A 27,492-nucleotide genomic window follows, 5' to 3' on the forward strand; every position below is an offset into this window, starting at 1 on the left:
GAAATGATAATGTAAACTAAGCCTAGTTTCTGTAACCTAAAGTCTGTCCAATCAATCGAAGTAGAGAACCAAGCAAGGATTCTTATTAACCAGAAACTCAAACAAAAAAGTGCAGACCATGAAAAAAGTTTAGTTTTTATCCAGTCTCAGATTATAAGTGTATGGTACTGACTTTTACACCATTGCGATGGTTATGTCACGTGCTATATATGTCTGTTCATTTTCCATAGCAGCGCTGTACCAACTGCTCCACAAAATAACAGTGCTTGCAACAAAAAAAAAAGAGTTGATAAAAGACATTTACAAAATTCAGCAGTTATACATTGTTTAAACATAATTTTAAAGATTAGATATGAAGTTTGCAGGTATAATAATCCCTAAGAAAAAAGGAAAAAACAGATAAAAAATAATTAAAGCTAAAGCCAGCAAACATGAATTGAAAAACTAGAACATGCCAGATACAAATATAATTTGTTTAACATACTAAAGTTTATGCAACATCCACATTAATACTGCGTTAAGTCTGTGTTCTTTAAACTCAAAATTTGACACTTACCGTGAAAACATTCCTCCAGTTATATACAGGATTACCATATAAGCTTTCAAAGCAGGGCAAAACAAAAATGTGTTCAGTATTCCACATCAGTGTGCAGTCTTCAGTGGGAAATGATTTATGGCCACTTATTTAGTTAAAAGTCCAGAGTAGTTTTGAGTTTCATTAGGCGTCTGCATCTTGTGTTGTAAGATTAAAGTTGTGAGCCTACTTAACATGACATTATTAGAATGCACAATCCAGTTAAAATACGGAACGTATCTATTTCAGTCAGGGTCCCCAGTATTGTGTGTGACAAACCATTTTTATCTTTTTGAATATCCTGCAATGGTTAGTGCGATATATACACTATGTATACAGTATGCAGATGATATAATTACATAGTGTCAGGTCGACCTGTGACAACTCCTGGTTTCCAGTGTCCATGCTCAGTGATTCGTATGGTTTCTTGTGAAAATGGTTTATTTTAATTTTTGCAGAATTTAGGTTTTTTCTGCTGTCTGTTTTTTTCCCATTTACGTTCTAATATCTGATGACTTTTCTTCCAAGGTGCTGTTACATACTTGTGGAGAGTGAGTGCAGATGATAGGTCATCAGCAGCGGTTATGTAAACATGAACTTGCTAACGGGATTGGTGCTGTACAGTATTCTACAAGGCTAAGGTAAGGCTCTTTCTTGTCCATTCCAGCCGTTTACACTGTTGATTTTGTAGTATGTAAACGTTTTCTTGCTAAGGCCACTACGAGAGCATTCTAGTCTAATTTTATTATGGGTAAATTTCCTTTCACTTGCAAAATTTGCTAATTATTTTGATACAAATGGAAGGGTGAGGCATCTCAGCAATGTTGTGCATGGTGTCTGGTACTTTTAGGGTATTTTAAGAGTCTATATGGTGCAGTAAAGCCTACTTTGTTGATCCAGAGACATGGTATAATCCATTGATGTTTTTTTTTGTAATAGATGAACAGAGTTTGATGATCTGCTGTATATTGGGTAGAGTTTTGTGTTTTATTCATAAGTGTTCTAATGTTTTAATGCCACTACAGGTTAACAGATCTGTTGCTACTATTGCCAGAGCCTGTCTGGACGTTTTGTGGTTTATTATGGTCTTTGTGATGTCTGGGGGAGGCAATGCTCTAAACAAATGGAATAGCTTCTAACCAAGTCCATAATTCCTTCTGTGCATCCCATACCTCGTAATAATACTTTGGGTTGTAAGATTATGTTTTATCATACTCAATATACTGAATATGAATATACTGAAACATAATAGTCATTTTTTCTCAATCAATAATAATGTTGCTTACCTATAAAAGAAACCTTTCTGGTGTTGTGACACTTTGCTTTAATCCAAACCCACTTTCTTCTTTTCTTAATCAATCCCTATTTTCATAATTTCTGTTGTTGTGCTATGTGTCATGGTAAGCTGTTATTTTAAATGTATTTGTTTCATGTCACTTACTTGCAGGTTGCTGTAAATGTTGTACACCTGAAAAATGATGCCATGTACATTGTGTCTCTAACAAAAATGCCTTTATTCTCTCTCTGTGGATGATTATGAGATCTTTCACCTAAGGTACAGTTATGCAAGCAGTACGAGTGTGGTGGATATGAGGGGGCTTGTATAGTCATACTGGTGAAATTATTTTCTAACCTTTTCCTACTTTTCATATAAATTGGATGAGTTTTTCTAGGTCCAAATACTTAAACTACCTTACTACTAATTTGGAGAAATAACATTTTATTTAGAAGTTTCAAATGACATTTTTCACAATACATTACCACATGTCAGTATCCATCCATCCATTATCCAACCCGCTATATCCTAACAAAAGGTAACGGGGGGTCTGCTGGAGCCAATCCCAACCAGCACAGGGCGCAAAGCAGGAACAAATCCCCTTGCAGGGCGCCAGCCCACCACAGGGCACACACACACCCACACATCAAGCACACACTAGGGACAATTTAGAATCGCCAATGCACCTAACCTGTATGTTTTTGGACTGTGGGAGGAAACCCACGCAGACACAGGAAAAACATGCAAACTCCACGCAGGGAGGACCCAGGAAGCGAACCCAGGTCAAATGTCATTATGTGGTACTGTTATTCATTTCTTTTAATTTATACATACCAACATAGGTGAGGGGTGTGGGTGGAAGGGGGGGTTTATGGTAGTCCTTGAGCAATACAAAGATAAAAACTACGCTCTCTCTCATTTGTGTTTTCATGTTTGGTTTCTGTAAGAAGATTGAATCAATTTCATATCACATAAATGCACATTATGTTTCCTTTGAGCAGCATTAAAACCAAAATAAGCCTCTAGTACTTCGCATTTAACTTGCCAGTCTGACAGCCACTAAGCACAGTGCTTAGTGCCCTAGTATAATGACAAAATTCTATGAAACAGAAGTGTAATGATTTTCCCTATCCATTATTCCAGTTTGCAGTAACTTTGCTAATTTATTGCAAGGGACTCAACATAACCACCGAAGTAATCCATGGTGTCAGTTTTTAAGCTTGACAGCAGCAACAGTGTACTTTTTCAGAGTGGCAGGAGCAAAGGTGTTTTCCAACCGTTTTTCTGTGGTGGCACACTTTTTGTAACCCAAAAAAATCCCAAGGCACACCTCAATTCTACCAACCACAAAAATATTAAATTTATACACTTGCTAAACTGACTGAAGGGACAAGACAGGGGGCTGCAAAAAAAAATAAAGCAAGCATCTTGTAGTTTGGTGTTTACAGACACAGCACTCTGCGGTGGGCTGGCGCCCTGCCCGGGGTTTGTTTCCTGCCTTGTGCTCTATGTTGGCTGGGATTGGCTGCAGCAGACCCCACTGACTCTGTAGTTAGGATATAGTGGGCTGCTTTGACCCTTTGCCTACTTTTACCGGTGGTTCAATGTGGCACACCTGGGTATCTCTCATTGTTGAAAAACACTTGTTTAGAGTATAATAATAAAGTTCTTGATGGTGATGAACAATTGAGGATGGCATTTGCTGAGTTTTTACACAAGTTTTAATCTATGCCCATTTAAGAGATGCTTATTTCAATTAAATCAGTCTTTAACAGTGCATTCAAAGTCTACAGTCATTCAGATTGTTTCATTTTACTTTGACGTGTCCTGTGTCTTGTATGCCATACCAGTATGAGAATTAATACATTGGCCTTCTTTTCTTATTACCTTCTTTTCAACTTGCATTTTAGGAAGGCATCCAAATTAAGGTTGTACTTACTCAAGTAGTATTTTGTTAAAAAGTCAAGTATCAGGTCATTGTTTAAATTTAAATTATGCCTTTAAATTTTAAAGAATTAATTTGTATTGATTCTAATTTAATTTTGTGATTTAGTGCATATTTACTTCATGATTTATTTATTTTATGATTGCATGTTTTAATGTTAGATACGATTAATCGCAATTAATTCCATACAATTATGCAATTAGTTATTATTATTTTTTTTTTTTTTGACTGATTCCCAGGCCTAAAATAAACTAACCACAATAAGTTGTAACAAATAATATCTTGGTAATTTGCTTCCCAGTTTACCCAAGCTTTGATCTAGTCATACCTCAAGTTCTGTTATATTAGACAAGACAACAAGACTTCTTGACCAGCTGCTTTGTTATAAATTCTGATGTCCACTACAGCAGTCCTCGGACTCCATCATTCTTCTTTGGGGTAGGAAGCAGTAGATGCCCTTTGGCAACTGGTTTTGCTTTCAATCAATTGGAACCTTAAGGGTCTATCCTGGCTTTAATTAAGTTATTTACTTAATTAATCTATTTGTTACTACTCTTTTCATTTTGGATAAGAAATGGCACCAAAGTATATGTTTAACATTTACAAGTAAAACCAGTTGAAGGTCCACTGAGAAAGTCACCTTATGTAGTAAAGCCTAGAGGAGTAATTAGAATGATGTCTCTCTACTATAAAAGGAAATCCTGGGACGAGGCTTTCTTGGAGATGAACTCCTGTGAGAGATAATTAGATAAGTAGTGTTTCTTCCCAATGAAGAGGCCTATCTGCAAGAATTAAAAGATTTGTTGTTTGTTGAAAATGAAATCCACATATGCGAGCGGCAGAGATGCAAAGTGGCTGGCGTGCCCACAGTCCACTCACTTCTTATTCTTGTGAATGCTATTGTCAGACACAGTTCCTGCGCTCTCAGCTCTCAAGTGGGGTCGGAAATAAAAGACAAGGAGTAGAAGACAAAGTAGAACATCATAAAGAGGTTCAAAAACGTTGGGGCGATACACATGCAGGGCAGGTTAGAGATAATGAAAGTACTAAAATTCGAAACTCTCAAAAAACTGATAGTAAAGGTCACATAAGCGCTAACAAATGGAAATTATTACTCAGGGAAATAATGGAACAGTGAAAAGAGATTGAATATATGAACATAGGTGATATGACAGAAGTATATAGATATTGTTTGGCTTTAAACTTTAAGTCGGAGACTTGTAGATCGTCTAATTTGTGTTGCCATCAGGGAAAAGTTCTTCCCAATGTAGAGACCTAATTCATGAGAATTAAAATATTTGTTGTTTGGTGAAGTAACTGATGAACCCCCCTAGTTTATTATAAAATTCAACATATACTGTACAAGGAAGGGTTACACAGAAAGAGTGACTGTAGTAATGCACACAATAAAAATAATAAAAGCCCTCCCTAACACCTTCTGTTCTATTCCAGCTAACACTCTGTGCTTGGCTCAGAGGTTATCCTTTCCTTTCTCAGTACTCCAGCCTCCTCTTCATGTCTGCCAAGTAATTCCTGCCCTTTGCTACCTTAACACACCATAGGCAGACTTTTATAAGCCCAGACTTGGGAATTCTACAGACCTCATTTTTCTATTCTGCTGCAGATTACTTCTGGGTTGCTCCATACCTCATAATACACCTCACTGTTGCATTTTTCAGGTGCCTTTGAAGGAGTCTGGACGACAGCAGTAGGGTATGTCTGCTGCCAACTAGTGGACTGGGGGTCTGATTCAATTTTATAATGTATGCCTAGCTGTGGTTCTCTTAGTCTGGTAGGCTAGTTAAGTTATGGCACCCTACTTGGCAGAACATCGTACAGAGAGTTTCCTACCAGAAGGGAAAAATCGTAAGACCGCACAGGTCTCAGAGGGAAACAACAGCCATAAAAAAAGAAGACAAAATGAGTGGAAACTCCTCAAAATGATCAAAAGTGCAGATTCAATATGTAAAAATTATAGTAATGGAAAAATATGCTGTAAAGAACAAGTACAAACATCATAACGTATTATGAAAAAATACAAACAAGGATTATAATTTAAGCCACAAAAACCTGTTAAAGGTTTAATTTAAAAGACACAATATTTGAAGCGAACACTACATAATTTTGAGGATCATTCGACACATACTCAAAATTAGTGTACGAAGAACTTGTGTTACTCCTGACCTCCAAGAATGCTCTGCAATTTCTGCTATCAGCTGAACGCCTAGCACATCTAACTACACTAAAAGGAGCAGACAGTGCTGAATGCAAAGGATGTCCAAATTTTAATAAACTCCAAGTAAAAAGAGAGAGAAGCAACAGTCTGGAAAAGTTCATTGTTAGATTAAGTAATAAAAACTTAATTTTGTTGATAACTCTGTTGAATAGTCTCAGATTGTAGCAGAAATCCAAGTACAATGTTCAAACATACTGTAGGTATAATAGATGATCTGAGAACTGAATAGTTATTACCAGTGATATTACAAAATTTACAAAGTAAACCCGTTTTCTATGGAATGGATTCAGATAAAAAACAGATGTTCGTAAACAGTGAGCTTACTATCAATGACCACACCTGATGAAAGACATGTTAAGCTGGGGACAATTAAGAAAAAACGGTGGATGACAAAGATTCAAAGTTATACGCCTGCTTTTATTGACAGAATGAATGATATTTTTTAGGATTCAAAGTGATTTCCAGCTCATCCTCCAGTCTGATATTTGACACAAATCCATGCTCATTTACCTGGCCAAAGAGAAAGAACAGAAACATAAGGGGTTACATCATCAGAACATTTGTTTAAACTATTCTCCTTTTTCTACCACATATCTGCCATGGGAGAAAAAAAAAAAGACTGGCGCAGAATCATTGCATTGTGAGACTCCAGAGATGGAAAGGCTGGATTCATTCACAAAAACAATTGTTGTCTGTCTGTTAAATGTCTCAAGACAGAACAGAATGCAATCCCGACATCCCACATTTGTATAATAAAGCCTCATGGTTCACATAATCAAAAGCAGAACTGAAGTTTAAAGAAATAATTCTAGATATTAGTGATGAGTGAATGTTATGAGCCAAAAGGAAGAAGGCATCACAGGCACCTAAAGCTAAACTACATAGATGGCAAAGCGTAAAGTGAGGCATCTTGTAGGCATCTTGCAAGCAAATTTCTCAAAAACCACTTGGAAGGCATGGGTGATGATGAGGCACCTTTACAAATGGTAGAAACATTAGCTAATCTCCAACAAAGTGGAAAACATTCAGAGCTAAATAAACGTTTAAAAATCCATGAAATTCTAAGAGCCACTACAGCAGTTTTCTTTAAAAATAATAGAAAAAGTTTTTTTTATATCAACACTACAATAAGGAGCAAGATCTAAGAGGGAGGTAATAGTTAATTTCTGAACATTTAAACAAAAAAAAAAGACAACTGTGGAGCAGAAAACAAATAGAACGTAAATCCATCTGTTGATCAGACTGCTTATTCTGAAAACCAGATGGAAGATGTTCTGCCTTTTCTAAAGTAGAATAAAAGGCAGCACTTTTATCTTCACAAAGAATAAGGAATAAACTAGAGACTAAACTAAAACAGAAGGTTTTAATATGGACCATCATTTCTGAGGTGGATCAATTCCTGTAAGATTATAACAAAGATGAGCATTATGTTCAGTTTGACCAGCTTCATAATCTTGTTGAGTCTCAGCCCTAAAATGGACATAGTCCTGTCACACCAAAGGTTAAGCAGTCATTTTATCTTAAGAAGTTTTGATGACTTTATATAGAATTCTTCTTGAAATATAGAACTTTTATTCCTAGGGCTTTACGAATTTTTAATTTTACTTATAGAGATGCTTCTTAATTATGAATTATTATTTTGTGTACCGTATAAAGTGCTTTTCTTATAATCTTGATTGCCCGTACTTCTGATAATGCTGGTTGTCTGCTGTTGGACCTTGGGTTAGTTTCTTGAATCTGTGTAACAATGCCTCATGTTTTTGTATTTTTGTGCTGCAAAGAAATCTCCCTCTGGGTTATAAAAAGTCTACCTAGACTAAGACATTCAGTTTATATTGGAGATATCCTTAGAAATATATGTCCAATTAATTCAAGACTTTAAGAGCTGTTTTCAGAAAAAGTTATATTAGCTACAGAGAAACTATTTTTAATATTAAATGAAATACTGGAATGGTCCACAGATTCTAAAGGAGGTCAAACTTTGACGATAATAACACCAGGTACATCATTAAGAGATCTGAGCAATTGATAGAATGATTTGTTGAAGCAGGCACTAATAGGCCCCAACCAGAAAAGTCGCCAAAGTCCAAATTAGCAAGGCGTGCTGATCAATGTGAAAGAATCCAACCATTGTTGGTAATAAACATTAAGATCACTAGCAAAAATAAAAGAAAATGTATGACATTCCTCCTGAACTAAATCCACTGCTGCAAGATGACATTTATAGATACTAGCATCCAATTCCAGAGCATGATGATGTGGTGTTATGGGTCCACAGCTCATTGAGCGAAGGCCATTTTTAAATAATCACCGCACCCGAGGCGGCTTCGTGAGGGCGCTGTTGTAGCGAGCCGCGGGGCAGTCGTCGATGTGGGCGTTTCTCACCGTGTGCACAGGTGAGGAACTGCCCACATTCGTGATTGCTCCCGTGGCTAATGCTACAGCTGTGATGGCCCCTCATGTTTTAAAAGAAGCGTGAGTCGGTTTTGTGGGAGGTGAAAAAGAAACGATCGGAGAGATGAGGAAAGAGGACGGAGGTTACAGGGAGCGAGGAAGCATGCGGTGCAAGAGAGACGGACAGGCGTTGTGTGCGTGTGGTGAGCGCACGATCTAGGGCAGCTGTAAGGAAGCTGGGTGTTAGGCCAACACCCAGGCATTTGAGTTGGATGTCGCTCCCGCTGAGCGATCAGGTAGCGGGAGTGACCAAGGAAGGCAACTGGCCGCAGAGAAGCCGCGGAAAGGCAGCAGAAGTCGGGAGACTTGGTTCTGGAATCCCCAACATGGGCGACCTGGCCGTTGGTTGGAAACCAAGTTCTCCGAGACTGGGATGAGTGCCATACGAAGCCAGGGTTGGAGGTCTCCAGTCTCATGCGTGTGTTTCAGGAGGGCAGCTGCAGAGAGCGTCTTGCCTGCTGCTAAGCCCAAACGGGATAAGCAGATGAGACGCTAATAGAAACGATGCACCGGATTTGTTATTGTTTTAAAGATTGCTTCCTAAAGAAGATTTTACCTCTCGTTTTAAAGGATTGTTTTTTCTATTGATTTTTAACCTCCACGTGTTCTTTTAATGGATTATTTATTTATTTGAACTTGGAAACACTGCACTATTTATTTGTGGACACTTTTGTTTTGATGGACTGTTTTTAATAAAAGCATTGTTTCACTTCTAACCATCCCCTTACTCAGATGCTCAATTATTTGCCTTCACTGACTAGCTCACTCGGTTTCATTATCGACGGTGTTGGGTTCAAGGGTTCCCAAACAGCCATGGGAGCGTGGAGCCAGAACCCACATCGTCACAGATGGATTCTAAAAATATAAAAATTATTTGATCAACTAGAGATCTTATAATATGGCAGTTGCACAGGTGTTCTGCTAAAATTAGCAGAAATAATTTGAATTGATGACGAGAAGATAAAAAATAATTCTGGAGACATGCAATGTAAGTTCTTAAACCAATAAATCAAAGCAATCTTTTTCATCAAAGCAAAACTAAACCCTAAATCACAGTCAAAATAATGTTGCCAAAGAATCAAATACCAGGTCCGGTCAGCTCAGATTGGGGACCTTGTACCAGTAAGCACTTTGAGCTACTGTTTGTATGAAAATGTGCTATATAAATAAATGTTGTTGTTGTTGTTGTTGTTGCAGTACCCCACCAGTTACTGCACCCTTCACATTACAAAACAGATTGGGATCCCAGTTGGCAACCCCCCAGGCAGACACACAGTCCAGTCTCACCCTCTGGAAATGACCATCTATCTGCCACAGCCAGGTATTACATAGTCATCCCCTTGGCCTGGTTCAGCTCCTTGGGTCTTCAATAATGAGGATCCTGCAAGCTGGATCACCCTCAGAGAATTGCACCACATGGCCATAGTGCCGTAACTGACGCTCCCTTACAATGTAGGTAATGTCCCTCATTTGGGATACCGTGAGCAACTGCTTGTTCGACATAAAGTCAAACAAGAGGTACCCTAGGATTCTTTGAAGAGATACTGTAGTAAGGGAGTCCAGTCTTTGTCTCAGGTCACTGGATAATGTCCAGGTTTCACAACCATATAGTAAAACAGTAAGCACCAGGACTCACAAAGACTTGGACCTTCGTCCTTTTGCAAAGATATCAGGAGTGCCACACATCCCCCTTTCCAGCAACCTCATGACCCATCCCCCCACTCTCCCAATAGCAAAAAAATTTATTTAATAATTCTAAAACAGGTGAAGCGACAAGGGCCTCCATCATATGACAGGACACAGTCTGGCATTCTGGTGTCCACTGGTACTCACTACCCTGGTTGGTCAGTTTGTGTAGTGGTGCTGCTGTGTCTGAAAATCCTCCCATGAACCGCCAGTAATAAGATGCCAAATTGCTGAGCTCTTGCACATTTCTGGGTTGTGGCAAATCATGCACACCGGCAATATTTTCTGGGTGAGTAGATAAACCCATTGTGGGCACCGCTTGATCCAAAGACTTGGTTTCTCTTCGTACATTTGACACTTTGCTGAGTTTGCCGTAAGTCCTGTGGTCTGGATGGTTGTAAACTCTTTCCTTAGGTGGGCTAGGGCTCCATCAAAGTCAGGGGCATGCACCAAGATGTCATCCAAGTACTCCATGCAGTGGGTTGGTGGAATGCCAGCCAGCAATCCATGAGGCATTCAAAGATGGCCAGGGCATTGCATAGTCCAAAAGGCATGATTGCGAACTACCACAACCTGGAGGTTAAAGCAGTCTTTTCTTGGGCCTCTGGCGCTAAAGCAATGTACTAGTAGCCACTGCGTAAGTTCGAGCTGAACCAGCTGGAACTACTTATGTGATCCAAAGCATTGTCTTTATGGGGCAATCATACCAGCATTCACCATTTCCTGGATTTCTTCTTTGGCTATCTAATGTTGCCATTATATACAGGTGGTTGTTGACTTACGATCTATGCATCTTATGACCAATTAACTTACAACTGTTACCGTGTCTCACAGGCAAACCACCGTTATCTCCACATCAGCTCTGTATGCTGTGACTCATTCTTCTCGATCTCAGTTTATTATCTGCAGTGGTTTAAACTACGTTCAGTTACATTTGTCTTACAATTATTGGAAAAAAGGCAATTGATCTTGACACAAAAATAAAGGTGATCAAGCATTCTGAGGGAGGAAAGAAAGTGAATATGATCATGTGTGACTTTAAGCTATCCCAGTGTAACCAGTGTTCACAACACACGATTTACTGTTGCGCTCTGGGTTTGAATCCGGTTAACCTCTGCAGGTTCTGCATTGTGACTCATGATGTGCCGTTTCGTGTGAGCTGCCACAAATGGGGTAATGAAACCACAGTGAACTCTATAATCTGTTAGTGTTTATTATTAGCAGGCTGAAGTCTTAAAACAGAAAAGCTATGAGTGCTCAAATTCTACCAGTAAAACTCATCTTCTCACAGTTAACGCAATGAACACTGGGAGAGGCTCACATTAATGGCATAACACAACACAGACAAAGAAAAAATTCATTAAACTGTTAAAGATTCAGCACCCATGCTGCAATAGTAATAACGAAATAAAATAAAATTTTAAAACATAGAAAATCTACACAATGTGCTAAGAATGATGATTTAACAAATGACATAAAACAAGCAATATGACTTATTGAGCTTATTATGCAGTATTATACATATGGTCAAGTTTGAATACATATACTGGTCTGTCTTACATCCAGATCGACTTGTGACTTGTCCATTGGAATTGAACATGATCGTAAGTCGACGACTACCTGTATATAGAGCCCAATAATGGATTCTAGGAATAGTCTCTAATAAACTTAGGTTTTTCGATGTTTCACAGAAGAAGTTCGTATATATATATGCAGGGAAACTAGAAATGTAACTTTCAGAACACAAAGCAACATCATAATTCTTAGATATAATAGTCAGTTCTTAAATGTTACTGTACAACCAGCCATCTTGTATTAGCATTCTTTACTCCAAAACTCTGAGATCTTTGAAAACCTGGATTTAAATAAGCAAGAAAAGTAACACAAAAAAAGGAGGTGTGGGGATGGCATAAACGGCCATGCACCCAGTTTAGTCAATCATTCTCCATAATTGACTATTCATCCATCCATCCATCCATTGTCTAACCCGTTGAATCCGAATACAGGGTCACGGGGGTCTGCTGGAGCCAATCCCAGCCAACACAGGGCACAAGGCAGGAACCAATCCCGGGCAGGGTGCCAACCCACCGCAGGACACACACAAACACACCCACACACCAAGCACACACTAGGGCCAATTTAGAATCGCCAGTCCACCTAACCTGCATGTCTTTGGATTGTGGGAGGAAACCGGAGTGCCCGGAGGAAACCCACGAGACACGGGAGAACATGCAAACTCCACGTAGGGAGGACCCGGGAAGCGAACCCGGGTCTCCTAACTGCGAGGCAGCAGCGCTACCATTGACTATTCATTCAAGATAAAAAGACAGAGTAAGCATTAATAGCCTGAAGACAAAATATGTATTAACTCTTTAAGGGCTAAATATTTTTACCAAAAAAAAAACGTAATTTTCTGAAAGCACACAAAGCAATGTTTTCACATATAAATTAACATAAAATGTCTGTGTCTCTGGCAACAGGAGCTGCGTGGGGGTGGCTCAATGGCGAGCAGGAATGCGCGGTGGGCTGGCTGTCTTTGCGGAGCAGGTGTGTAGTGGTGGCAGTCGCAGTATGAAGCAATCTGGTTTGTACCACTTGTCATCATAAGTGGTGGTCCTCCCAGGTGAACATTGCTGTAGGACATCAGCTACACAAACGTGTTCAGCACCACAATCATCTGATGCTGGTACATCACTTTCGTTTTTGATCTCCATCTCCATCAGTTTTGGAGTCTGACAAGCCAGAGTCCGATTCAGCGATAACACGCAAAACGCTGTCCACGGAGTACATTCCTTTGCACATTCACTTTGGTTTCTCGTTAGATGTCAATGCCATTTTAGACATTGTTTGCACTTCACTAATCATGCATGCACAAGGAATCGAGGTGAAATCAACAAAGCTAACTTTCCTTCTAGCAAAGGAAAGTCAAACTACAACGTAACAACGAGTTTTGTTGTAGTTTACAGGTGATTATTGTCTTCTACCCCTGAATTTCAACAAAAGTCGACATCAGCCCCGAAAGAGTTAATAGAAAAGAAATTTCTGAGTCATTCCGAAGCCTAAGTCTATAATGATGTAAAACACTGAAGTGAAGACAATAGCCTGTAGTTTAGTTGATAGCCTACAGCAAACATGAAGCAATTATGACTCAGCAAAGAAAACTTGTATGTCAGAAAAGTAAGAATCATATACATAAAACTGGGGCCCAGCCTTAAAATAGTTATACACAACAGACCTCTGCAACATCCCATCCAGAAGAAACTTCAATATCTATTCATTTCATTGGTCATGGCCTGTAGGAGTGTGTTCATTTTTATTGTAATATGTACCTTCAGTTTATTTCTCTAGTCTGCTTTCCTTTAAATTTTCCAGCTATCATTGAGATGCCTGGGCATAATATAAACTAGCAGTCAGAGGATTTTCACTGTGCCAAATGCACATGCAATTAAATCAAAATCTAAATGAAACCTTAAGAAAATTCAGAAAATACATCCATAGGTTTGTAATAAATGAAGACAGATCTGCGTTACCCATCCCGAAAAGCAATGTACATATCAGGATATTTCTGAGACGTTTGACAGACAGCATGAACAAGCCCTATAATAAAACCAAAGCCACCTGAATAATAAAAGTGGGATGGAAATAAAAACCAGCAGCAAAAATGGTCCCTCTGGACAGAACATGACAACTGTGGTTTTGTCCTGCTGCTCTCTGCCACTGTAGATGTTTTGTGTAGGGTACATAATGTGAATACACACATTTTCATACCCACCTAATTCACGAATGCAATATGATAAGTCAAATAGTACAATAAAAGTACATTTTGAAGGAACAAGAAAAAAAAAATAAAAACATTTGGTGCTTCAGAAAAAAAATTAATCTGTAATCACAAATCTGTATGTCAGGAGATGAATAGATTGAGTATAACAGAGGATGCGCCCTGGGGATTTCTCTTTCTGAGAGCAATCTGTTCTCAAAAACATCACAAAGTCCATATTGCTTTTTCTGAGAAGTCATGTGACTGGTTGTCATGGGAATGGTGCAGATACTCCAGGCAGTCTAATGCGCTTTACCTTTGAAATCTTAGTTTAATGGATACAGTTACTTGAAAGATGCAAGGTTACTCATTTTCTGACTATTTTTTTTCAGCATTTTAATGACAACAGGGAAAATTGCCTGTGTATAGTTTTACATAATCTTTAGTTGGTTCCTCAGCCTGTTCAGCCTTTCTCTTGTTTCTGGAATAATCCTGCTTGCCTTGCCAAAATCAACCCTTTTAAAAAGAAAGCTTTTATTTCAAAGACTGTGCAGCCCCAAAGTAAACTGACTCTTTGTTAACCTTTGAGAAAAATGAAATCAAAGGCGTGCCATTCGTGTACGTTTGGGGAATGTGTGGTGTGGTCTGCTTCAAAACAAAAGCTGCTGCAATGAAATACATAACTGTTAATGAGCTTGTCTTTATGTAGCATCTCTCATGGTGAACATCATCTGAGGGCTGTTTAAGTAATTATTGCATGTTGCCATGTACATCAGTGCAAAGCTGATCTGACAGATTGACAGACATTTAACCAGGGATTTTTGATAAATATATTCCAGTTAGAATAAATTAAATAAAGAATTTATAAAAGTGCTAGAAAGGTAATGCTAGCCACAGTAAAATCATCTTCCAGGCTTTGAAATTGTCTGGTTGCCTGATTGGCTAGATGAGAAGCCCCTGCCTCCTTAAGGAATTTTGGTTGCCTCCGGTCTTACCTGCAATGATAAAACTCTTCGGAGTGTATTAGGCTGGTCTAATACCCATAATAACAAAGCTCTGTGGTTGTTATACCAGGTTGGAGTCTCTTATATTACAGATAGATAGATACTTTATTAATCCCAAGGGGAAATTCACATACTCCAACAGCAGCATACTGATAAAAAACAATATTAAAGAGTGATAAAAATGCAGGTAAAACAGACAATAACTTTGTATAATGTTAACGTTTACCCCCATGGGTGGAATTGAAGAGTCGCATAGTGTGGGGGAGGAACGATCTCCTCAGTTTGTCAGTGGAGCAGGACAGTGACAGCAGTCTGTCACTGAAGCTACTCCTCTGCCTGGAGATGACACTGTTTAGTGGATGCAGTGGATTCTCCATGATTGACTGGAGCCTGCTCAGCGCCCGTCGCTCTGCCACTGATGTCAAACTGTCCAGCTCCGTGTCTACAATAAAGCCTGCCTTCCTCACCAGTTTGTCCAGGCGTGAGGCGCCCTTCTTCTTTATGCTGCCTCCCCAGCACACCACCGCATAGTAGAGGGCACTCGCCACAAATGTCTGATAGAACATCTGCAGCATCTTATTGCAGATGTTGAAGGACACCAGTCTTCTAAGGAAGTATAGTTAGCTCTGTCCTCTCTTGCATAGAGCATCATCAGTATTGGCAGTCCTGTCCAAAATTATCATACAGCTGCACTCCCAGATATTTATAGGTCTGTATTTATATTTATATTTATAGGTCACCTCTGATTATCACGGGATCCAGGAGGGGCCTGGGCCTTCTAAAATCCACCACCAGCTCCTTGGTTTTGCTGGTGTTCAGTGGTAGGTGGTTTGAGTCACACCATTTAACAAAGTCTTTAATTAGCTTCCTGTATTCCTCCTCCTGCCCACTCCTGATGCAGCCCACAATAGCAGTGACGTCAGTGAACTTTTGCACGTGGCAGGGCTCCAAGTTGTATTGGAAATTCAATGTATATAGGCTGAACAGGACCGGAGAAAGTACAGTACCCTGCGGCGCTCCTGTGTTGCTGACTACAATGTCAGACCTGCAGTTCCCAAGACGCACATACTGCGGTCTGTCTGTAAGATAGTCCACAATCTGTGCCATCAGGTATGAATCTACTCTCATCTCTCTCAGCTTGTCCCTAAGGAAGCAGAGGTTGGATGGTGTTGAAGGTGCTAGAGAAGTCCAGAAACATAATACTTACAACACCACTGCCTCTGTCCAAGTGGGAGAAGGATTGGTGTAGCATATAGATGATGGCATCTTCTGCTCCCATCTTCTCCTGGTATGTGAACTGCAGAGGGTCGAGGGCGTGGCGGACCTGTGGCCTCAGGTGGTGAAGCAGTAGCCTGTTACTGTTGTGTGTCTGGAAATACTGGTAGCTATTAGCTCCATTATTCCTTATTAATGCTCCGAAAATGAGCTAAAGGAGTGGCATAGTGATTGCAGAAGAATGGGTTTGTCACCATCACTGTGGAGTTTGCATGGTCTTCTCTCCTGCCTGCTTTGTTTTTGCTCTGATTTTCTCCATCAAAGACCGGTAAGTTATGTCAATTGCTTCTTGGAGTTTCAAGGGTGGGTTCTTTCCTTTACGCATGATACTGTCAGAGTCAACTTCAGCTCCTCATGGTTCTGCAAATGAATGGGTGAATTGAGTTAAGTGAAAGAGAAGTATAGCCTGGCCATACATCTTCTACTGCCACCCCCCCACCTCCAATAAAACACAAATACACAATTAAATTGAGAAAATACACTAATGTGGATATAACATCATGGCATATTATTGCCTGGTTAGCCTGTTGCTGCTCAGTAGAATATTGTATAAGCAATAGTTGTCAACAAAAGCTCTACAACCCACTAGGAGACCCCAGTAAACTTCCAGGGGAGCTAGAAGATGACTGAGAATAATTATAAAATACAGGGGTGGATCTACTGTGAAACTAATGAAACTTAAGCTTCAGGGTCCCTAATCACAAAGGGGTGCCAGAAGCAAATTTAGTCTACATCACTTAAAACTGCATGAGAAGAAGTTTTTAAAAAAATAACTAGGGGGCTCTGCCCCCTGCTCACTTTGCTCAACCAACCCCAAGGTGGGTGCTACGCGGTAGCCACTTCGCAAATCTGCCAATCGCGTATGGGGAAGCGGATGTACAAGTTAAACAGATTGTTATTTTCATGGGAATTGTTACATATGCATTATAGAACTAACTATTTTACATTACAGTGAGTAATTAAACATAGTAAAAAATAGTAAAACGTAATAAATTGAAAGAAAATTAGGTTTTATATTGTATTAGAGGTATTTGTTGCGTTATACATTTTTGTTCTGTTTGGCTTTGAAATTAACACTCAAGTACTTTTTAAGCTTACACATTTACTGTAAAACTTCAGTAAAAACTATTTTTTGAAAGAACTTTTCATCAATATCGCATTGAATTTTGATTCTGTGTTTGGACTTACGTTGTGACAATGCAAAGTACAACTGCCTGTGAATGAATATCGTTTTTTTTCTCACTAATAAATAAACCAACTTTTTCAAATGTTTCTCCCTGTGATTTGTTAATTGTAATAGCAAAAGTTATTCTAACAGGAAACTGTAAACGTTTTAATACGAATTGCATATCAAGATCTTCTTTGGTGTTTAATGTTATCCGCAGAAGATGTACTACATTAACTTTCTTGTCCCCTGTTAAAATTTTACGTCAGAATAGGTTCAACCAATTCTGAATACAAATAATCTTGTCTTATTGCATAGCCCATACGTAATACGTAAATTATGCAATAACATTACGATACATCCTTCTTTCAACAGTAATTTGGCCGGTGGAAGACTGTACAGTGTTAATGGTTGTAGAAATTCTACTGGATATTGGAAGCGGATGTTTTCATCTTCCACAACATCAACACCAACTGTTTCAGCATAGTCTATTGATACGCATTTAACCAATTTGCCAGGTAATCGATCAACAATTTCATGTTAATTCGTTAGTGCTAGGATTGCCCGTGTACTCATGTGTTCTGCTGATAACTCTTTGGGATGAAATTCTTCAATAAGATTTGGACATAATAGGTGAGGAAACATAAAAATTTATAAGAGCTGATAGCGTAGGAACTGTGACTGACAAAAGCATTCACACGAATGAGAGGTGAGAAGACCATGGGTGTATGCTGTTAACTGTAAATGGTTGAGAGGAGGGCGAGACTTTAAAAAATCTCTTGGCAATAGTCTTGTCTCAAGATTTTCTTTTATAATAGAGAGATAATAGTGTAATACAATGAAAAATTATTGTTAAACATTAAAAAATTTAATAAAATTTGTGTTGATCTTTCATGGAACAACTCCACTGAAAAAGATAACAGTGGTTACCCAGGCCTCATTGCTGATAACGCCCCCATAATAGTTTCAGGGCCCCAAAATATATGTGCGTTACTGTTAAAATAGTGTCAAAATACTTAAATCACTAAAAATAATTAAGCTACAGCAGGGGTGTTACATTTAAGCTGCCCCTAGCCCAAATCCAACCCTAGGATTGTTTTAAAGTGGCCCGCTTCATCACACATTACTAACGTCCTTCGATGATTGTTAGTTTTCGCCCCCCTTAATGGAAATTTCTTATATGGTTTGTATCAATATACAGTTTAGCTGGATTACATTTACACCCAGTATTAAAATGCATCTATAGTGTCCGGATAGAGATCAGATGGATCCCACCACACATGCACAGAAATTTGAGATTTAGTGGTCAGTCTCATTTAGCGGTGCAGTTACTAACATGTACTCACATAACAGGGGAATGGGTTGCTCTTAATGGCCAACAACAATATTTAAAAAGAAGGTGACAAGCCTCACGGCCATAAAGAACTTTTGTGTTGTAGCATGGTGACAAAGATGTGACAGACTCATGAAGGAGATGGTAGGGAAAGCTGCACACCTGTCATGGCTAGCCATCTTTGCATTACTTACATGACCGCTGCCACCGCCATGCACAATGTTTTTTGTCTTTTCTGCTGACTTGCTTGATGTATGTGGAATGAAAACACATTTGTATGTTCATTGAAACTAAATGTGGCTTTTGCTGATGGAAATGCTCCAGTGATGATTCCAGAGGGGAGAAAAGTAGCTCATGTAATTTATGTTATGAAAAAAATGTTTTTTTGTGCATTTTGAAAAGTACTTTTGATTTTTTTGATATATTCAGAAGGACTTAATAATTTTATGCTTAATACTTAAGCTGAGTGAGTAGTGAGCAGCTTTTGTTGTTATCAAAACTATTGGTGGTGAACAGTCCTGCATTTGGGTGATATCTGGTTATTATTTAACAATTAAAAATGCCTACTTGTTTTATGTTATGATTAAGAAATTCAGGCACTAGTAAAAAAAAAACATACAGGCTTGTTTATAAATGCCCTATTAATTTTGTAGCATGTTTTTTTTTAAAAAACAGGCAGTTTAATAGCACTAGCAAGAAATACACTTTTCTTAAAAAAATGTAACTTCAAGAGGAAGGACCATTGTCAAAACTGCAGCAAACGTACAAGAAGTGTGTAGGGGGGCTTCACATATTCTAGTGGTACACTAAGGGACCTTGGAACAATAAAGGATGAGAGCCATTGTTCTGAATAGACGTTATTTGCAAGATACAGAAAAAATGTCATAATATGTGAAAATAAAATAGGATCTGTTTTGATATTTTACTCCCACCAGTATTTTTGTCATATTTTGTCTGGGATCATAATCAAATGTAATATCAGAGACAAGGTTGGGGACAGCCACTGGCATCTGTATAAAGCCTCTAGCATGACATGCCATTTGAACTTTCAGTGATGGGAAATCTGAAACATGATCACTCAGGCAAGGTTTGAAAACACAGAAAGAACATTAAACTACATGCAATGGTGAAGTAAAACAGTAGTCAAGATATTTTAAGCAATTGGTCAAAATCACAGAGAACTACTGGAGGTGCTACAGACTGGGTAACACTAAGAACTGTCTGGCTTTAACATTTTTCCTAATTAGCAACAAATTACAGGAGTTAATCAGGCTAGCAGCTGATGTGAAAGTTGTTACTTAGCAACAAGAGATGCAATTTGCAAGTAGGAGTGTGGCTAAAGGTTTGAACTGGCATGTGCCACAGCGCTAAAACCTGCTTAGGCAACAGCACTATGATAAACACAGGAGCTATTGGGGGGCAGCAGCAGGAAATGCATGATTCAAGCCATGGAACCCCTGAACTTACCGTAGCAGGTACAGTATTTAATGTTACTTGTGGCTTGGCTAATAATCTTTCATTCAGGAGCACCATTGTTTAAGCCCAGCGTGGCATGAAAACAGAGAATGACTTTTCAGTTTTCTAAACAATCAACAGGGTGCAAACGTAGTGTTATCTGTAAAAACAGAGAAAAGAAACCATAAACAACTGGCAACCTCAAGCTGTTAATTGGGATGTACTGAAGCATTGCAGCTGCCCCAGAAAATTAAAGACTCATATTATGAGCAGCAACCGTGTTACCTTGCTAGGCTATTACAGGCAGACATGTACATTCATTTTGAGGGGTGAGACCTCAATCCCATTACAGTATGGGTCAGCTCATGTCAAGGTGATGCTGCCAGGAGCCATTTGTGTCTGCATGTCAAAAGGAATCAAGGGACCTTGTGTTTATTGGGAGGGATTCCTGCACACCATCACCCACCCCACATGAAGCAACTGGATTCATGTATGGTGAGACAGCTAATCAATGTCTAAGGCCTTTCTCTCTCTACTTTTAATCCATGCAACATCAATAGGTCAGCATTTTCCACATCCAACCATTGACTTCCTCATTATAAGGTTCTGCACATGATTAGAGAAAGACGCATGCAATCCACCAAGCAGTAGAAGATTCTTTGGCTTATTTTCGGTGAGATATCAATCAACACTAGCTTACTTTTCCATTTGCTACTGTCTAGTTGCTAGTTGAACCTGGTGGTCGGTGGACTCTAACTTCGGTTTCCTAAACATAATCAATTCAGTCTCCCAAGTGTATTGACGATATTCCCTTTCACAGTGCTCTGTGACCATTAACACTGACCTGTAACCAAGTTGTTCTCAAATGATAAATGAAAATAGTGTTAAGGTTGCAGCCATTAATTCATCTATCTCTTCTACTATCTATTTAAAGGGATGCAGTTATTTCTTTGCAAATTTTTTACACGGAGAGGTACAGTGGCAGCTAGTGCTGCTTTTTTAAAAAGCCAGTTTGGTTTACAGTCTCATGCCAATTTCAGTGGAGTTTGCACAGTCGTCTTGTGTTTTTACTTATGAGTATTCATCCATTAAACATTCTGCTGTACTGCCATCATTAAAGTAGCAAAATGACAGCAGGAATAAATCATGTAAATAAAATATTCTATTAACAGCTATAAAGAGGTAACACTGTCCTGTCAGGATCCACAATTTGAGACCGTCACTGTCATGCCATTAGATACTTCCCTCTGTGTTACAGCCAATGGGGTTCAATGGGATTAGTGCATCCTCTATCAGCTTTTTTATTTCGGATCATTTCTTTCTGTCTAAAAAAATTCTTTTATTAGGTTATTGTGTTGGTTGAATAGCCTTCTGTGAGAATGAAAATTGCAATTCTTTTTATTACTATGCATTGGAATAGACGTGTTGAGAATGACACCCTGGAGTGAGTTAGTGTTATGAGTGACACCAAACGTCTTGTGGACTGCAGTTACACTCTGTTGAAGTCATTTTAGTTCCATGACACTTCTGTGCTTCAACTTAAACATTAGATCGATAGCCGTTGATTTCTTGTAGACCAGGTCAGCTAGTATCTACTATAAAAACTAAGGTTTGGGTGTGTCCAGTATCTCGGAACAATCCGAATTGTCAATTTGTCTTTGGTGTGATTGGTCAGTTTCAAAGAGGAAGTATGAGACACATGGAGAGGAGAAAAAGCATTGTAAACACACAGAGAGAGCTGCAAAACACAGGAAGAATGAAACTGGACATAAGCTGACAAAGGTGTCTCAAAAATAATAATAGAGTCTTAGATGCAGGCTTTATGGGAATGTGTTCAAGAGAGGGAGCACCAGTAAAGAGAGGCTCAAACGTGTGGATACAGAGGAAAGGTGCTGAAGGTATATGTCGGGCAATCAATCAATCAATCAATCAACATTTATTTATATAGCACATTTTCATACAAAAAAATGTAGCTCAAAGTGCTTTACAAAATGAAGAATAGAAAAATAGAAGACACAATAAAAAATGAACATAAGTCAACATTAATTAACATAGAATAAGTAAGGTCCGATGGCCAGGGTGGACAGAAAAAAAACAAAAAAAAACTCCAAAGGCTGGAGAAAAAAAAAAATCTGTAGGGTTCCAGACCACGAGACCGCCCAGTCCCCTCTGGGCAATCTACCTAACATAAGTCAAACAGTCCTCTTTGTATTTAGGGTTTTCATGGAAGGACCTGATGATGATGGTCACGTAGACTTCTGGCTTTCAGTCCATCAATGTTGGTGCATCATGATGCTTTGAGTAGGTGGTGGTGGCGCAGGCCACCACCACAAAGAAACCGGAAAAAGAAACAGAAGAGAGAGTAGGGGTCAGTACGGATTTTAGAGCCACTGTGAATAGTTATTATGATGAATTCAACATACAGAGTATCAGTATTAAGTTAAAGTGAAGTTATAAAAGGCCATGTTAAAGTAATGTGTTTTCAGCAGTGTTTTAAAGTGCTCTACTGTATTTGCCTGGTGAATTCCTATTGGCAGGCTATTCCAGATTTTAGGTGCATAACAGCAGAAGGCAGCCTCACCACTTCTTTTAAGTTTAGCTTTTGGAATTCTAAGGAGACACTCATTTGAAGATCTAAGGTTACGATTTGGAATATAACATGTCAGGCATTCCGATATATAAGATGGAGCGAGATTATTTAAGGCTTTATAAACCATAAGCAGTATTTTAAAGTCAATCCTGAATGACACAGGTAACCAGTGTAGTGACATCAAAACTGGAGAAATGTGTTCGGATTTTCTTTTCCCAGTTAGGATTCTAGCAGCTGCATTCTGCACTCGTTGCAAATGATTTATGTCTTTTTTGGGTAGTCCTGAGAGGAGTGCGTTACAGTAATCTAGTCTACTGAAAACAAAAGCGTGAATTAATTTCTCAGCATCTTTCAATGATATAAGAGGTCTAACTTTTGCTATGTTTCTTAAGTGAAAAAATGCTGTCCTAGTGGTCTGATGAATATGCGATTTAAAATTCAGATTACAGTCAACAGTTACCCCTAAGTTTTTTACTTCCGTCTTAACTTTTAATCCTAATGCATCAAGTTTATTTCTGATAACCTCATTGAATCCATTATTGCCAATTACTAAAATTTCAGTTTTCTCTTTATTTAGTTTGAGAAAATTACTATTCATCCATTCAGAAATACCAGTAAGACATTGTGTTAGTGAATCGAGAGAGTCGGAGTCATCAGGTGCTATTGATAAGTACAGCTGTGTGTCATCAGCATAGCTGTGGTAGCTCACGTTGTAACCTGAGATAATCTGACCTAACGGAAGCATGTAGATTGAGAAGAGCAGCGGACCCAGGATAGAGCCTTGTGGAACACCATATCGGATATCATGTGTCTTTGAGATGTGATTACCACAACTCACAAAGAATTTTCTCCCTGCCAGGTAGGATTCAAACCAATTTAAGACACTGCCAGAGAGGCCCACCCATTGACTAAGGCGATTTCTAAGAATATTGTGATCAATGGTGTCAAATGCAGCACTCAGATCTAAGAGGATGAGAACAGATAAATGGCCTCTGTCTGCATTTACCCACAAGTCATTTACTACTTTAACAAGTGCAGTTTCTGTGCTGTGATTTGTTCTGAAGCCTGACTGAAATTTATCAAGAATAGCATGTTTATTGAGGTGGTCATTTAACTGCATAATGACTGCCTTCTCTAGAATTTTACTTAAGAAGGGCAGGTTAGAGATGTGTCTAAAATTTTCAAAGGCAGAGGGTCAAGATTATTTTTCTTGAGCAGGGGTTTAACTACAGCAGTCTTAAGACAGTCTGGAAAGACCCCGTATCTAATGACAATTAACTATGTCCAGAATATTGTCAATTAGCACGCCTGATATTTCTTTGAAAAACCTGGTTGGTATTGGATCAAGGACGAGGTGGAGGGTTTCAGTTGAGAGATTATACTATGTAATTCAGGTAAATCTATCCTGGTGAAAGCATTTAATTTGTTTATAATGGAGTACGGGGCTTTGGAGGTTCTGCAGTGTTGGGGAGATATACTATGTTATCTCTAATATCATTAATTTTTTGATTGAAAAATACAGCAATGTTCTCACAGGTTTCACTGGAAGTATTCTGGGGGCATTCCTTTGTGTTACCTGGGTTTAACAGATGATCAATTGTAGAAAATAAGACTCTGGGATTACTAGCATTGTTATTTATAATATTAGAGAAATAGCAGCGCCTCTCAAGGCGGACTGTGTTATTGTATTCTGTTATTTTAACCTTCAATATCTCATAATGGATAGTTAGTTTAGTTTTCCTCCATTTACGCTCAGCTCTACGACATGTTCTTTTTAAATCAGACACTCTTTGGGTCTTCCATGGAATAACAATACTAGAAGATTTTTAACTGTCTTTTCAGGTGCAACTATGTCAACAGCAACTCTTACTTTAGAATTAAAGTTTTCCACTTTACTATTTACATTATCCTTGCTATTATAGTTAGCATTATAAACGGACTGATTGCCTAGAATGTTTGTAAGTTTTAAAGCTGCTGATGAGTCAAAGAAGCGTTTTTTAACAAAATGCTTCTCATGAGTGTTTTCTATCTTTATTTCTATATTAAATAGTAGAAGGAAATGGTCTGATAGACCAATATCAATGACCTGCTTTAAATCAACTTTAAGTCCTTTAGCAATCACTAAGTCTAACGTATGACCTGCTTTATGTGTAGGCTGATTAACGAGCTGGCTCAAATCAAAAGAGTCCAGGAGGTTCATGAATTCTTTTACTTTTGGTCACACTGATTGTCAATATGAAAGTTAAAGTCGCCGACTATTAAGAGTGTGTCATAGTTTGTAATTAAAATTGACATTAAGTCAGAGAGTTCCTCAAGGAAAGACGCGTTATATTTAGGAGGTCTATACATGGTGTGGTCCCCAGCCAGGACGCCCAGGAGGACCAGAGGAGGGCTTGTGCCTCCTCCAGACCGAGAGGGGGCGTCCGTCCTGGTTATACTGGAGGCCTCGGGTAGAGGGCTTGGAAGCCCAGCCCTGTAGGGACCCATGGCCACCGCCAGGCGGCGCCCAAGTGCCTGATTATCCCAGGAGCCGGCACTACCGCCACATCAGGAAGTGCCGGGGGGAAGACGACAGGGAACACCCGGACGGCTTCCGGGTGCGCAGCCGGCACTTCCGCCACAAGGGGGTGTGTCTGCGGGAGATTGCCGGGAAGCAGCTGGAGTCCATCCGGGTTCCTATAAAGGGGCCGCCTCCCTCCAGTCATTGACAAGAGTCGGGTGGAAGAGTGGCAACGTCTGGAGGAGGAAGGAGGCGGTCAGAAGAAAAGAGAGAGAGAGAGAAAGTGAGAGAAAAAGAGAAGAAGAAAAGAGAAGGCATTGGAGTGGCCTGGACTGAGGGGGGTTTGGTGAGCTGAATTGTAAAAGAGATGGAAAATAAACCAGTGATTGTGGGTGACATTAACGTGTCTGCCTGTCTGTGTCCGGGGCGAGGTTCACAATGGATAATACTAGAACGTGAGCATCTCCATGAATAACAACGGCGAGATACTCAAAGGACTTAAATTTACCAAAACTAACATCTTTACATTTTAATCGGCTCAAGTAAATGTTTGCCAATCTGCCTCCCTTTTTCCCCTGGCGGTCTGCACAAGTAAAACTGTAGTCCGGAGGCGCAGATTCGATTAAAACAGCCGCGCCGTTTGAGTTAAGCCATGTTTCACTTAGTGCAATAAAATCAATGTTTCTATCACTAATAAGATCGTTTATAAAAAATGTCTTGTTAGTTAAAGCTCTAACATTTAATAGTGCCATATTTAATGTTTCTGAAGGGCAGAGCTGAATTTTATGCATGTTATTGGTAATCGGAACAAAGATTAAGTTATTTTTGTTAACGCCGCTCTGTGTGTATTTTTTATATAATCTAGAATCCGTTTTTATAGTCTTAATGCATTGTTGATCTGAAGTAGTAATTTCAATTAAATTATTGGTGTTTATGCCGCACTGCCTAGATTTTTTACTTGCATTAAGATTGGTTATTAGATTATTAATGTTGTGCACTTTAACGGAAGACTCTGTTAAGCCATTATGTCCTATCAAAGCAGTAGCATTACGGAAGGGGTTAAAAGTAGAAGTAGACAGTCAAGATAGACGAATTACCTTAGCGATGTTTTCGGAGAGGACCCGGGCGCCAAATCTATTCGGATGCAGTCCATCCCGCTTGAAGAAGCGTGGCCTTTCCCAAAAAAGATCCCAGTTGTCTATAAACCCGATGTCTTGAATCTCGCAGAAGCCTCTCAGCCAGTTGTTTAAACCCAGTAGACGACTGTAGTATTCATTCGATCGTTTGACGAGAGGTAGTGGACCCGAGATGAAGATTTTTGCAGATGGGGTCCTCTCCTTCGTGTCTTCAACTAGTGCTGCAAAGTCAGACTTGAGAACCTCCAACTCTCGGTGTCTTATGTTGTTTACGCCGGCGTGTAGAATAATGGATCCAATTGCCCTCTTGTGCTTCTCGTAGAAGGTCGGCGTGCCCGCCTCATCATATCTCGAACTCGAGCACCGGGAAAACAAGAAAAAAGGGATTTTCGATTAGGGCACGTGATATTCAGGTTTCGTACAATCGAATCACCTACCACGATTACATCACCCGGGGTTGAAGGCAGACGGGGGACGCGGAGAGGGTCGAATCGGTTCTGGATTGAGATGCTTGCCTGTGCCGATGGAGGTGTTCTAGCCTTGAACCCCCGCCTGCAAAGCTGAAACCCGTCGAGGTCTTCATCAGCGTTGTCGTTGCTCCTACGAGGCGCGGGGGTGAAGCTTACTTGAGAGGTGGGGTAGATGTTACGCCGACTTCAGTTGTTGAGTGTGGTTTGTCCAGCAGCCGAGCCTTCAAGTCTCTGAGGTACCTTCGTCTGGACAGGAGTTTCTGAATCTGTTTGTCGAGTGCCTGGAGTTCTTCGACGACGACGGCAACGCGATTCATCTCACTGTCGGCCATTGTCTGTTTCTACTTCCGCTTCCGCTTCGTCACCTAGGAAAGAAAGAGAGAAAGTCAAGAGATAGTAAATATTTTTTAATTATTCTATTACCACTGTGGTATATGGTCAGCCATTCATCCCGGCCAATACCCTCAGGCCGCCAGATGGAGCCCTCCCTGTAGCATGGAGGTGCCCCGAATTCCAGCAGGACATCATGGACATTGGAGTATTTATTTATTACAGCCAGATGACGCTGCAGGGAGGATCAAGGACTATTTGCTCTACACCCCGGAAGTACGTCCCAGTCACTTGGACAGAGGAAAT

General features: G+C 39.5%; 1 long non-coding RNA gene across 1 annotated transcript; it reads right to left on the minus strand.

Annotated features, from left to right (window-relative positions):
- Positions 1–16,243: 16,243 nt before the first annotated feature.
- Positions 16,244–26,396, minus strand: LOC120518472. Its single transcript, XR_005631241.1, has 3 exons — positions 26,348–26,396; positions 20,173–20,320; positions 16,244–16,567 (listed from the first exon to the last, which is right to left on the minus strand). It is a non-coding gene; the product is annotated as an uncharacterized LOC120518472 (long non-coding RNA).
- Positions 26,397–27,492: the final 1,096 nt, after the last annotated feature.

Source organism: Polypterus senegalus, chromosome 1 (assembly GCF_016835505.1).
Source record: "Polypterus senegalus isolate Bchr_013 chromosome 1, ASM1683550v1, whole genome shotgun sequence".
In the NCBI taxonomy this organism is placed as follows: domain Eukaryota; kingdom Metazoa; phylum Chordata; class Cladistia; order Polypteriformes; family Polypteridae; genus Polypterus; species Polypterus senegalus.